Source organism: Carassius carassius, chromosome 48 (assembly GCF_963082965.1).
Source record: "Carassius carassius chromosome 48, fCarCar2.1, whole genome shotgun sequence".
Classification (NCBI taxonomy): Eukaryota; Metazoa; Chordata; class Actinopteri; order Cypriniformes; family Cyprinidae; genus Carassius; species Carassius carassius.
In genome coordinates, this window is record NC_081802.1 from 13,990,105 (window position 1) to 14,003,210 (window position 13,106).

Here is a 13,106-nt window from a genome sequence, read left to right on the forward strand (position 1 = left end):
TCATGAACACAGTCAAGTCACAGTTGATCTTCATGATCTAAGTCAAGTCACAGTTGATCTTCATGAACAAAGTCAAATCACCACAGATCTACCAGAGCCTCGTCACATCTCAGCCGAACTCCCAGAGCCTAGTATCATCTCAGAGCTCTCGTCCTATCCTGTCACGGCCATGGAGGCCGTCTATGAGCTTTCATTCATTCCGATCAGGGCTACGGAGACCATCCACCAACTCTCTGTCTGTCCTGTCATAGCCACAGAGGTCCTCCATGAACTCACCACCTGCCCTGTCATGGCCACGGAGGCCAGCTACCATCTCATCACGGCCACGGAGGCTGCTATTAACCTGTTTATGTTCTCTGTTTCAGTCCCACCTGAGCAGACTTGCTCTCCTGTGCCATCGACTCCACTGTGGTGGTCCTCTGCTCTGCCCTGGTGGGCTTCTGTCCCGTCTGCTCGGCTGTGGTGGTCCTCTGCTCCGCCCTGGTGGGCTTCTGTCCCGTCTGCTCGGCTGTGGTGGTCCTCTGCACCGCCCTGGTTGGCTTCTGTCCCATCTTCTCGGCTGTGGTGGTCCTCTACTCCTCCCTGGTGGGCTCCAGCTCCACCTGCTCCGCTCTGGTGGGCTCCCACGCCACCTGCTCTGCCTTGGTGGACCCTTGTTCCCGAGTTAGGCCCACGGCGTGCCCCTGTTCCCGAGTTAGGCCCACGGCGGGCCCCTATTCCAGAGTTAAGCCCACGGCGGGCCCCTGCTCCCGAGATAAGCCCTGTTCCCGAGTTAAGTCACGATCATTAGATGCAGTGCCCATGAACTTCTGTAGAGGGCACTCCAATCAGGACCATTCCACCCATCAACCACCAGATATCACTTGAATACTAGCACCTCTCATACTGTTGCACCACACCCGAACTACATTCCCCATGAGTCACTGCATCACAATCACCCTTGCCAATTTCCTTGCCACACCTGCACCTCATTTACATACACATAAAATCAGCACACTTACTCTCACTCACTGTGAAGTCTTGTTTAGCCTGTCTAACATTTCCGAGCGTTTCTCCCTGTGTTTGTCATTCCTGTGTTTGATCTTTGGACTGATTACTCCGACTCTGATTCTCTGCTGCCTGCCCCGATCTCTGCTTGTTTCCACTCTGGTTATCCCTGACACACCTGACGCCATTCCTGATTTCTGCCTGTTTGACCATTCTTTAATTAAGCGCTGCATTTGGATCCGAACATCTCTGGCTCATCATTACAGAATCAATGAACAGCACTAATAAAGCCCCATTCTTACAGATCATTAACTAAAAGAAGTTGATTTAGGGTTTAGTTACTCTTTAAAGAGAGTGGAATATTTAATGTAAATGTTTATATCGAAATGAAAACAGATTTTAAAATAGTTGTCTTCTTTATTACTTTTCTAACTCCAGGAAAAAGAGTGCATGCACATGGTCTAGAATGTCTGTACATTGTGTACATATTTATGGCAAATTTATTTTTTATAAATCCCAATATCTGCGTGGAAAATTGCGTACACATTTTCTATGCCCATTTTGTGCAACGTTTATAACTGAGAGCCAAGGGCCCGTATTCACAAAACATCTTAAGCCTAAAAATAGCTCCTAACCATAGACTGTATAACTTGCAGATTTAGGAGAAAATCTAAAAAAAATAGTGGGCTTGTCAGTCCTAAATTTTTGCTCAAAGAGTATTTTACAAAGCGCTAAAATTGAAATAAAAAAGAATAATAAATAAATATCATAAAATGGCTGTTGCCAGCAATCTACCTTGGAATATAAACATTTTATGAAAAAAAATTCTTATTGGTTTGGTTTGGAGGTTATCCCAAATCCAATTGTTTGATAAATATATGTTCTCGCTTCCAGTTTGATTTTCTTACATGTTTGCATGTCTTACTATCAGCCATGATTTTTCTGCTAATTAAAAGGCTGTTTATTTGCATATTACCAAAACTTTATTAGTCGCTTAGTCGCAGGAAGAAAAAAGAAATACACATGAAGTGGCGAAATCACTGTCCGTGACGGTTAAATCGTTAACGACTGGTCTATGTGGTAATATAGTACATCAGGCAGGACATCCATATGCTCACCTTACATTCATCAACCTCAAATATGGCTTATCATTTACTTTAGTAAATTTTTTTTGTAGTAACTTTACAGGGTAGCTTAATCTAATGTTAGTCTAGAAAAAAGCGCTGTTCACATGTTTGTGTAAGCTGAACACTTGGGCTACCGCAGGACAGATGGAGGCGCTAGGACGATAATTTGCTCTTAAAATACTTCATAATTTTTGGTCATACATATAAGAGTAATGAATCTTTTCTATCTGTAAAGACTCTATGTTTATTTGTGTGCACTCAGACAAAATGTGCTTTTGTAAAATAATTAATGCAATTATGATGCGCTTTCTGCCGTCTTGGACTCTGTGAACTTGAGCGAGTCATTTCGAAACTCTGTGGATGCTTGCCTTATTACAGACATGAAAAATATATCTACAGAGAGTGAAACTTTTAAATGAACCAATTCAAACAGAAAACAAATATTCTCACAATATATAATCCGTATGAAACACGCATACAGGTCCTGCGCAGACTTCATCTATTAAACTGAAAACAGAAAGCACTAGTATAACAATAAATTACAACATTACAATAAATTAAAACCTCAATGCAGTGTACATGCTGTTTTCCCTAACAAATTCATTATTATTATACTTGCCTGTGCATGTGGCAAGCCCTTTTTGCGTGTGCTTAAGCGCTTATTAGGAAATATAGGCAATTAAAGGCTCATTATTAGGATTTTTATGGTTTATTAATAAAAGTGCTAAATATATATAGCTTACTTGTTTAATTAGTGACACTTAGCCTGCATTTTAAAATCTTTATTTGAATGTGGCAATTACATTTTTTTTTTAAACCTTTATTTGAATATGTCAACATAATATTGTGCTCTACAACATATTTATGAATAAATCTCTGACAGAGACTATCAGCCAATCACTGTGTGCATGGTTAGTAAGTATGCTGACATCATCCTTAGCAACGAGGTCAACCCCGCCCCTTACTCTTAGCTTAAGACTTCTGTCTATTCCTTAGTAAAAGACGCAGCAGCTTTGTGAATAGGTTTTAAGAAAAAAAATCTTAGGTAAAAACTTTTACTGCTATTTAGAAGAACTCTTTGTGGTAAAATAAAATGTTTTGTAAATAAAGGGCCCAGGGACCTGATCATAGACTGTAAAAGGGGCTTCATGTATAAACCTTGTGTACGCACAAAATGGGCATGGAAATGTGCGTATTGTAATGTCCCATGTACATCAGGATTTATAAAAAATAAACTAGGCGTAAATATGTGCGTACTGTACTGACACTCATGCATACGCACTCTTTCACTGGAGTAAGTGAAATAAGAAAGCAAACAGAATGATTTTAAAGTATGTTTTATATTTGACGTACAGTTTTAGATAAAATATGATCCTCTGAATAATGAAGTTAAGCACTGAAATTTCATGAAATTATTATCGAGAAATTACAACATTTGTAAGATATATGAATTTAAACCGAAATATTTGACGTGTGACTGGAGTAATGATGCTAAAAACTCAGCTTTGATTGTTCCTAAAGTTTTTTGCATCATTACTCCAGTCACACGATCCTTCAGAAAGCTCTCTAATATTCTAATTTTCTACAAAAAAAAAAAAAAAAACTTTATTGTTGTTGTTGCTATTATTATTATTAATGTTGAAAAGGGCTGAGAATATTTTATTCAGTTTTTTTTTATAAAATGAAAGAACAGCTTCTATAATAATATTTATAATTTTATTTATCATCACGTGTGTGCTAAATAAAAGTTTTAATTTCTATATACTGTATATTGACTCCAAGCTTTTGAATGGTTTAGTGTATATTGTTAAACTTGAAGTAAAACTGGATGCAGAAAGTTTAACTTTGATCACAGGAATAAATGAAATTGTAAAATAGATTCAGATAGAAAGCAGTTATTTTAAATAGTAAAAATATTGAACAATATTACTGCTTTAGCAAACTAGTAATGACCGGTATTGTGTCTTGTTGAAATATATAAATGAACATCACATAACTAGCATTTCCAAAGGGTATATTGTTTATGTGTTCTCAAATAAACTAAATGATAAACTACATTATTAACAGTATTGTGAAGGTCACTGATACTAGTAGTACAATATAACATTTAGATGATGATGAAACCTTATAATGTTTCCCTTGATTACACATTTAGTCAGGAATTTTTTTTTTTTGCTTTTTTTGCTTTTTTTTGCAATAACCTGTTAAGCAAGCTATGGTAGATGTGAAATCTATACGATTTTTTTAAAGCATTCTATTTTGTTTTATTTATTTAATTTTGTATTTATTTTGTTAAAATTATATCTAGCGTATTTTCAATGTTTTCTGTGTTTATTTATTTAATGGTAAAGTTATTTCCTAGTTAATCATTTGGTGCCTATAGCCTGCGTTTAAAAAGTTTTGGTGCCGCTAGCTGCTGTTTTGTTTTGACGGTTAATATTTTATAACGTTAATAAAAAAAAAAAACAAGAAAAAAAAAATGTTTTTGTGATGTGTGGTGCTTTGGTTTGGTATTGTTGTGGCCCCCTTCCTCAAATATGATGATGGAAAAAAAAAACCTACCATAGGGGTGCAAATAGAACTTTAATCAAATAAAAAAGTAAATGAATAAATTGTATTATTTACAAATTACAACTGTAGCTCTCGACATTTACCTATGGCTATAACTTTATTATGACTCTAATTTATTTTATAGTCTCAAGCATTCAGAAATCATGCAAAAGGAAATTCAGCAGTTTTACTATGATAAATCCATGGTTTATTTTTGTAAGGGTTGTGATATGCATGTTTTTTGTTGAACAAATTATAAAGGCTGTGTCATCTATAGCAAAAAGGTGGTCAAAAGTGAAAGATTAAGTGAATATTTGAATTAAATGTTTGGTCAGTAGCCTGAACCAGGATTTGATTGACCTGTAAGTGCAGGCATTTGTAATAACATGTAATTTTTTTTATTTGCCTACATTACGTATTTTAACAGTAATATTATTAACCAATCATTAGTGCCTCATTTTTTTATATAATGCATTTTAAGTCTGTGTTTTTATAGCAAAAAAAATATATATAATAATAATTAATATTACAGTATATTAATACTTCTTTGTAAATTATTATTTGAAGTAACAAAACCATGGTTAATTTGCAGTTACTATGGCTACAAGAATAATGATTTGTGGTGTTATTGTTAAAACCATGGGTAATTTTCTTAAGGGAACCTGAAAAAAAAAAAAAAAACCTTTCACAGGAATGTGCCTAAAAGTTGCATTTAAGTAGAGGGGTTAATCCATATCCATATGGACAATCAACATTGCAATAATACAGTTTGTATTATTAAATGTCAATTTCCCAACACATAAGTATGGTCATAGATTAGACTTGGTTTGTGCTAAAGGTGTGACTATTGACCAGCTTGAGTGTACTGATGTATAAGTGATCACAAACTTATTACTTTTAATGTGTTTCCACCTTCTCCGCAGACAACCAAGGAGCATGTAATTTGTTTTAGAAAAAGCGAGATATTGACCTAGACACTTTTATATATACAATCGGTGAACTACCAGTTTATGACCTCCATTGACCAATATAATGCTGCCTTTACATCTATTTTGGATGAGATGCCCCCATGAAGAAACGTGTTGTTTCTTTTAAGAGATCTTCTTCATGGTATGCATCTGTTATGAAGGGAGTCAGAGTCGTTCGGATCCAATTGCAGTGTTTTAAGAATGGTCAGACAGGCAGAATTCAGGAATGGCGTCAGGTATGTCAGGGATATCCAGAATCAAAAACAGAAACAAGCAGAAGTCGGGGCAAGCAGCAGAGAATCAGAGTCGAAATACACAATCCAAAGTTCAGACACGGGAAGAACAAACTCAGGGAAAATACTCGGAAATACTAGATGGGACTAAACAAGACTTCACAAAGTGTCTGTGTGTGAGTGCTGCTTATATGTGTGTGTAAATGAGGTGCAGGTGTGCAAAGGAGATAAGTTGATGAATGAGGTGCAGGTGTGGCAAGGTGATAGTGATGCAGTGACTCATGGGAGATGTAGTTCGGGTGTGGTGCAACAGTATGAGAGGTGCTAGTGTCCAAGTGATGATATGGTGACATCTGGTGGTTGATGGGTGGAATGGTCCTGAGTTGAGTGCCCTCTTCTGAAGTTTATGGGCACTCCAGCTAATGTTCGTAACAACATCTGTACTACGTGAGCTTAAGGCTGCTCGTAGGCAGTTGGCGCAACAATATAGGAATTCTGTCCAACAGTTCACAAACTTATGTATGACCAGCATCTGAGTGAGCCCCAGAATTCTTTGAAATTGCTAAAAGTTTTTTTCAACATTCATTAATAATGGGGTTTCTAATCCATGAGTATTGTTTAATATACAACTAATAATCTAACCCAACCAATCACTAGGCTCAATTACCTAACCACAGAGTAGTGCAATGATTTTCTTAAATATATTTTTAATGTAAAATCGAGAAATTTTTTTATACTATTGCATCTGCCTAGACTTCATCTGAGCTATTAGACCTCCTCTGTTTTCAAGTTTTACTGCTGTTAGACTTTATTTCAAAATTGGTTTCATCAACGATTTCTTCATCTTCTATACTTGATTCAGTCTAACAGAGAAGATGAGAAAGAAAGGTCTTTCTGAGGCTAAACTTTTTAGACTGTGGCTAAACAAAAATAAAATTCCTTGAACAAAACAAAAAATTTTCCTCTTGAAGAATCAAGAAGGATGTATTCCAGCTTCACCAATCAAGAACAGGTCTTCATCAAAGGTGTGTAAAACATTCAAACTTCTAGCTGTATTACATTTGTTCAGTAATAAAGGAGCTGTCCTATATTAAAAAAAACTATAGGCTGGTGTGTGGATTATGTGAGTAGTGATACTGATAAGTAATTATGCTTTGTTTAGAACAACATTGTACAATTAAACAAACAAATAAGATTTTTAATATAAAACATAAATAAATCATTGCCATGCAAAAGATACAGTATAATATAAAAAGGTAAATAATATACAAAAAAAAAAAAAAAAAACACACACAAAATATAAACCATAATTGGTCATTCAAATTTATTTCTAGCCAGTCAAAATTATCTGATATTTTTGTCTTTTACAGAAAATGTCACATTAAATCCCATCATTAATGAAGAAGCCACATTGACTCCAAAACATGGACTATTTTTGTTAAGCTCATCATTTTCACTTTTACGTTTTTAACTTTTACATTTTAATTTGATTTACTGCAGTGGTTTTCAACCTGTGGTCCGTGATGGTCCGCGATGGTATTGCAGGTGGGCCGCCAATTAATATTAAAAGAAATAATAATATTGTTAATATATGTAAAAATGTCTAGTCATAACATAATAACATAATGTCATATATATAATTAATTAACAAAAAATAAATATTAAACTAACTATGATTCCACTATTCGAGCTCGCTGATTGGTTTAAGAATAAACCACCAATTTATATTTTTGCTGCATATGCTACAGAACAACAATTTCAAACATGCATAAATCAAGGCTGTCAACAGGGTCAACATAAATGACTGTCAATGTGTTCCCCTCCTGACGGCTTGCTCCGCTGACTGTCTACCCGCTGCCGAGCTCTGCCTGGATCTGGTTTTCCCGTTTTGCTGAGCAGTGCCAGCCCGAGTTATTTTCAGTTCATTGCCAGTTCATTCTAGGGCTCTGCGGTTATTAGAAATCGTCATAAAATCACGATTTGAGTGTGCACGATTTTCCGCGGACCTGACCTCCCACAATATGCTATCCGATCCAATCAGAATGCAGCAGGCCTAGCGCAAGAACAGAAAAGACCAGGCATATGCCTAACTCCAGGTTCACACACTGTCTGTGATGCGTCTTTTTTCCGAGCCCATGTTAACGGATCAGAGCGTTCACACTGCACGCAGTAAAAGGCTAGAAGTAAAAACAAGCGAAAATAATTAATATCTAGCACATGAGCATAGAGAGAGAGTTGTGAGTGCACAGGATGCAGTTTAAGTGAGAGGAGAAATGTTTTAAGTGCTCTCCGGACGAGAGCAGAGTGTATCTGAGCAAGCACGTCTGGTTTTGTGACAGAGCAAAGGAAATCTGCATGCAAACAGAGAGATTTGCGCTCGTGCATTATTTTAATGTGCTTTCGAGTTACATTAATGCGCTCTCGCTGCTGCTTCTGCACCGCATACACATACTGTACACACACTGCAAACATGTGAAGCTGTATAATGTATAACAAATCTATTTCAACACCTGAGGCACCGCTACAATTAATGAGCTCTATGAACAATGCATGGCAAAAAATAAAAAAAGTCCCTGGACACAGGATTTATTTATTTATATATTTTTTTTGCCATAAGTCTATACATTTTGTTACATCTTTACTGTAGTGATTATTTTGACTTATGTCTGTTCTAGAGACGTTACAACTTTTTGATAAGGATCTAATTGTTTTTCTTTTGGAAATATGTTTCAAATTCATCCTGAATGCATTTATGACTGTAAAGCATATCTGTGTGTGTGTCAAAATTGTGATTAAAATCGAAATCGCAGAATTATCAAAGAAATTGCGATAGTTTTTTTTGTTGTTGTTCATATTGCACAGCCCTAGTTCATTCAATAAATACAGTTAACAATCTAGCTTCTGAGTACTAAGTTATTAACCCAACAATAGCGGGGTCAGTTAATTTTTTTGCAGTGGGCCGCGCAAACATATGTGTTTGGTTGTGTGGGCCGCAAGTTGAAAAAGGTTGGGAAACACTGATTTAGTGAATTTTGAGGCAAATATCAGATCATAAAAAACACATGCTAATATTAAGGTAGCATGGAAACTAACTGCTATATTGTCACAGATTAATGACACGGTGTCCCAGAAGGTCAGAAGATGAAGATAATGAAAGCTGATTAAAAATACAACTCACGTTCATTAAAGAGTGTGAACTAGGCATAAACAAATGATTAACTAGAACAACTTAAATATAGGGCAAGTGATAGAATTAAAGACAAACAGTTGTGACAATTAAATGAATAGCAATGATAACTAATATGTGGCGCGAAGCTAGAACAAGTCCATGAACACAGAAACTAAGACAAAGTAACTGAAAGGCGGTGACAAACAAGTTACTCTTAATGGATGAATCTAGTGTATATTTTTGAAGCAATAATAAAATAGCGCAGTATACAGTCAAACTAAGTGCAGGGCTTGGAAAAGCTCCAAATATTGGTCTTAGAGCAGCATACACTCAGATCACTATAGCAAATAAATTAAGATGAAATCTTAATGTCTGTTGGGTTAAAATGTTTATCTTTCTAAACTCAACCTGTTTAAAAGTCTTAATATAACTAACATCTTTCTTGAAGATGCCAAATATACAGTTTAAAAGTTCATTTCGAAGTCTACTTCACTTTTGAAGTCAGGCTGTGAATTTTAAAAAGTCAAAAAGTCATGGCCTATTGGTTAGAGAGTTTGATTCCTAACCCTAGGGTTGTGGGTTTGAGTCTCGGGCCGGCAATACCACGAGCCCTTGAGCAAGGCACTGAACCACAGCTGCTGCCTGGATGCCGCAGCATAAATGATGGCCACTGCTCCGGGTGTGTTTCCACGGTGTGTGTGTTCACTGCTGTGTGTGTGCACTTTGGATGGGTTAAATGCAGAGCATGAATTCTGAGTATGGATTACCATACTTGGCTGAAGTCACTTCACTTTAAAGTGCTTCTTAATGCCTCAAACTAAAGTCTTGAAGTTACTATCATCTCTTCTACAATACAGTGTTGCAATTTGGTGCTCTACTTTCCACAAGCCATAGTTACTGGTTACTCTTTTGAGCAACTTTTTTTTTGCTACATACAGTAGTTCTGCGATTAGTGGGACAGACATGCATGTGTGTTCTAACCCTGTTTGGAGAACATTACTGATGCTATCAGTCATCTTAAACACATTTCCAAGAATGGACTGAAGGTTTGTCTTCTGAATTCCACAGATTGTATGCTAAAAAGTTACTCTTGTCACAGAAAGTAATATTAAAGGTTCACTTCCTCTACACTTACTCAAGGCATTAAGCAAAACAGGCAATATGTCTTAGTAACAATTACAAGATTTAAGCCTTTTGCAATTAAGATGCTATAATAGATACATCTTTTTTTTTTTTTTTAAAGGTACACACATCTCTAATGGGGTAGTTTCATATGGTGGCCATATTAGATTTCCAGTCTAACAAGTGTGTGCATAGACACTTGTAGTTTTGCCTGATGCCAGTGTAGAGAGAAAGCCAAGAATGTTCACACATAATATCACTTCAAATATATGTTTGTGTCAGGTGAATGAATGAAATAATCAGAAAACTGTCTTGGACTCATGATGCACATGCTATCAGAAATTTCCAACTTCCCATATCTGAAGCCATGATCACCAGCTCGTCACGTTCACATGCTTTGTTGTCGGAAAGAATAGAAATAATCCCTGACAGCAACATTGTTTAGTTCCAGATCTGGCCCACACTGAATGATGGCACTTGGACGCTCTTCTGCTTTCAGTGCTCAGTGTTCATCTGACCTTGACTTGAATATTTTTTGTTTTCTCTGGCTGCTGAATCTGTTTATAAAACATGAAAAAAAAAAAAAAAAAAAAGCAATCCAAGACTGAATGTGATCAGGTGATGATGGCTAAATATTGATTCTAATATAAGCATGATGAAGTGGTCTAATTCACTGATCTCATCTGAGTCCTAAATACTGATCATAAGTTTGTTGCTCCATTAATTTAGGTTCACCATCCCTCCGATACTGCGGCATGAAAGCCAGTAGTGTTGCAACAATCAGGAATGAAGGATTTTTTTTAAAATATGTTCTATACAGAAAATGTTTTGAACTATTATATTATTTCGACACACACAGACATCAAGCAGCAACACATGAATCTCAACAATGGTGACATCAAGAAAAAACACAAACCCCAGTTGAAAATTCTTCAGACCTCTTATTTATTTATGTATTTTTGTGATAATGATATCTTCGTGTTCCATGACGTCATGAGACATTTGCAAACAAGCAGCTCCACATTGCTCAAATCCCATAACTCTGCTACTGTAGATGTCGTCTTTGCCTTTGACATTTTTCAGCCCGATCATGATCACATCTCATCTGATCTCTTCATTCTGAAGCTGGAAGGACAGTGAGATGTTAATCAAAAAAAAAACATCCAGACACAACAATAGCTTGTTTTCATATTTCAATGAGCTCGTGTTTTTAGTTTTTGTCAGGTCAAAGTTCTCATGTCAGGATAAGAGCAACTGTTACATTCAGATCTGTTAATAAAAACCATAAAAAATTGTGTAAATCAACACAAAGTGTGTCAGATTGACTGATATTCTAAATAAAAATAAAGATGTTTCAGTTTACAAATATTTTTGTATGAGCTGTACAATGAAAAAGGTTAAGAACAACCATTCTTCCAGTAACATTATTAAAATATTTGTTCAAAGTCATCTGGTCTTTAAAACGTTTCCGTTTCACAAAACGTTAGCATTGTTCATGATGTGTGACCTGAAACATTTAGATTGATGTCGAAATGTTACTTGATTCAGAAGTAAAATTCCCATTATGTTTGAAGGATTGTGAACTAGAATGTTTCCTAATGATCAAATAACCAAGAAAAAGTGCTTTTAAAACTTTTAATAACTGGATATTTGAATTCAGAAAGTTCATCTGATTTAAAACTAGCAACCAAACCTGCATGCTGATACTGTATCCTATAAACAAACAAGGCTTGGAGGGTAATTTCAAGACAAGGCTGTGCGTGTGAGACTTTTTCTTTCTCTCTCTCTTAGTTTCTTTTTAGATCAGAATGAGGATGTCTTGGTGATCTGATGACCACAAAACAGACTGTACTTGTCCACTTGCCTTCTCATCTCTGACAGATGCCCTCAGTCTCTATGAGTTCCTCGTCCCAAGATTACGTCAGTAAATATTATCTTTGAGTCTCACAGCAGCTGAACAATCTGTCAGGATCAAAACAAGAGAGAACAACTTTAGGGATTGAGCTCAGCTATAAGAAAAAGAATACAGGTAATTTCTTGCTGTAGAACAAGTTTTTAATAATGAATTATTTAAATCTATTTGAAAAGCAAATTTTTGCAAAAGCCAGGCTGTGTTTCCTTGTTGTATTGAAATCTCTCTCTCTCTCTCCCAGCAGGGACATATAAGAGAAACGTTTGACTTGAAGAACAAGAGAAGAGTTTTACGGCAGGAAGCTTCAATCACATAATCATGTAAGTCTGAGTACATTTACTAATATATTAAATTTACTGCTGTTCATTTCATCATTTCATTTTTGGATCAAACTTCACAAGCATGCCTGCTGAAAAGACCATCTTATTTTTATTATTAGATATCAGACTTAATTATTCAGTGAACTAGCTCAATACTTTGTGGTCTAACGAAAGAATTGAGAAGAAAACTAAGCTGTTGCCATGACTGTTATTGATTAATTAAAGTCTAGACATGAAAGACAGATGGTTTTTAGATATAGTAAGTCAGAATCATGTTTAATATTAATAAAGGTGAAAATTCAGTAGAAGGTCAGAGGTCTTGAATATATTGAAGTAAATCAGTCAAATAGTCAATATAGTCATATAAAACATACCGTATATTGATAACATTTGGCCACCACAGACAACATTGCACAGTGAGGTCAATGTAGGCATGATGTGGGCTTGATTGGGTTCCATGTGAATTATCCCCAGCTGGTTGTGTCCATGATAATCAGGTAAGTTTGAAAGAGTCTCACAACTGTACCAATGAATTTGCAATACCATCCATGTATTGTACAATTAAGTAAATATGGTTCCTTGATTAACCTTTGTAAAGAAATCTCATTGCTCTCTGCTGTCTTAACCTGTGTCGGAGAGCGTGGGACTGAGCCGTTGGTTGCAATTCGCAACCTCAGCGCTAGATGCCGCTAAAATGTACACACTGCACCTTTAATTT

The 13,106-nt window shown here is 36.0% G+C and overlaps 1 protein-coding gene and 2 long non-coding RNA genes across 5 annotated transcripts in view; 2 read left to right on the top strand and 1 right to left on the bottom strand.

Moving 5' to 3' along the window:
* Window positions 1–13,106, top strand: part of LOC132131520 (CD276 antigen homolog) — a 440,273-nt gene that overhangs the window by 130,689 nt on the left and 296,478 nt on the right. The window lies entirely within an intron of this gene.
* The window catches only part of LOC132131525 (uncharacterized), a 187,221-nt gene that overhangs the window by 27,790 nt on the left and 146,325 nt on the right, over window positions 1–13,106 (top strand). For all 3 annotated transcript variants that reach the window (XR_009428886.1, XR_009428884.1, XR_009428885.1), the window contains exon 4: window positions 12,356–12,388. This is a non-coding gene — a long non-coding RNA (uncharacterized LOC132131525). The remainder of the gene's footprint in view (window positions 1–12,355; window positions 12,389–13,106) is intronic.
* On the bottom strand, window positions 11,990–13,030 carry LOC132131528 (uncharacterized). Its single transcript, XR_009428889.1, has 3 exons — window positions 12,977–13,030; window positions 12,763–12,862; window positions 11,990–12,118 (listed from the first exon to the last, which is right to left on the bottom strand). It is a non-coding gene; the product is annotated as an uncharacterized LOC132131528 (long non-coding RNA).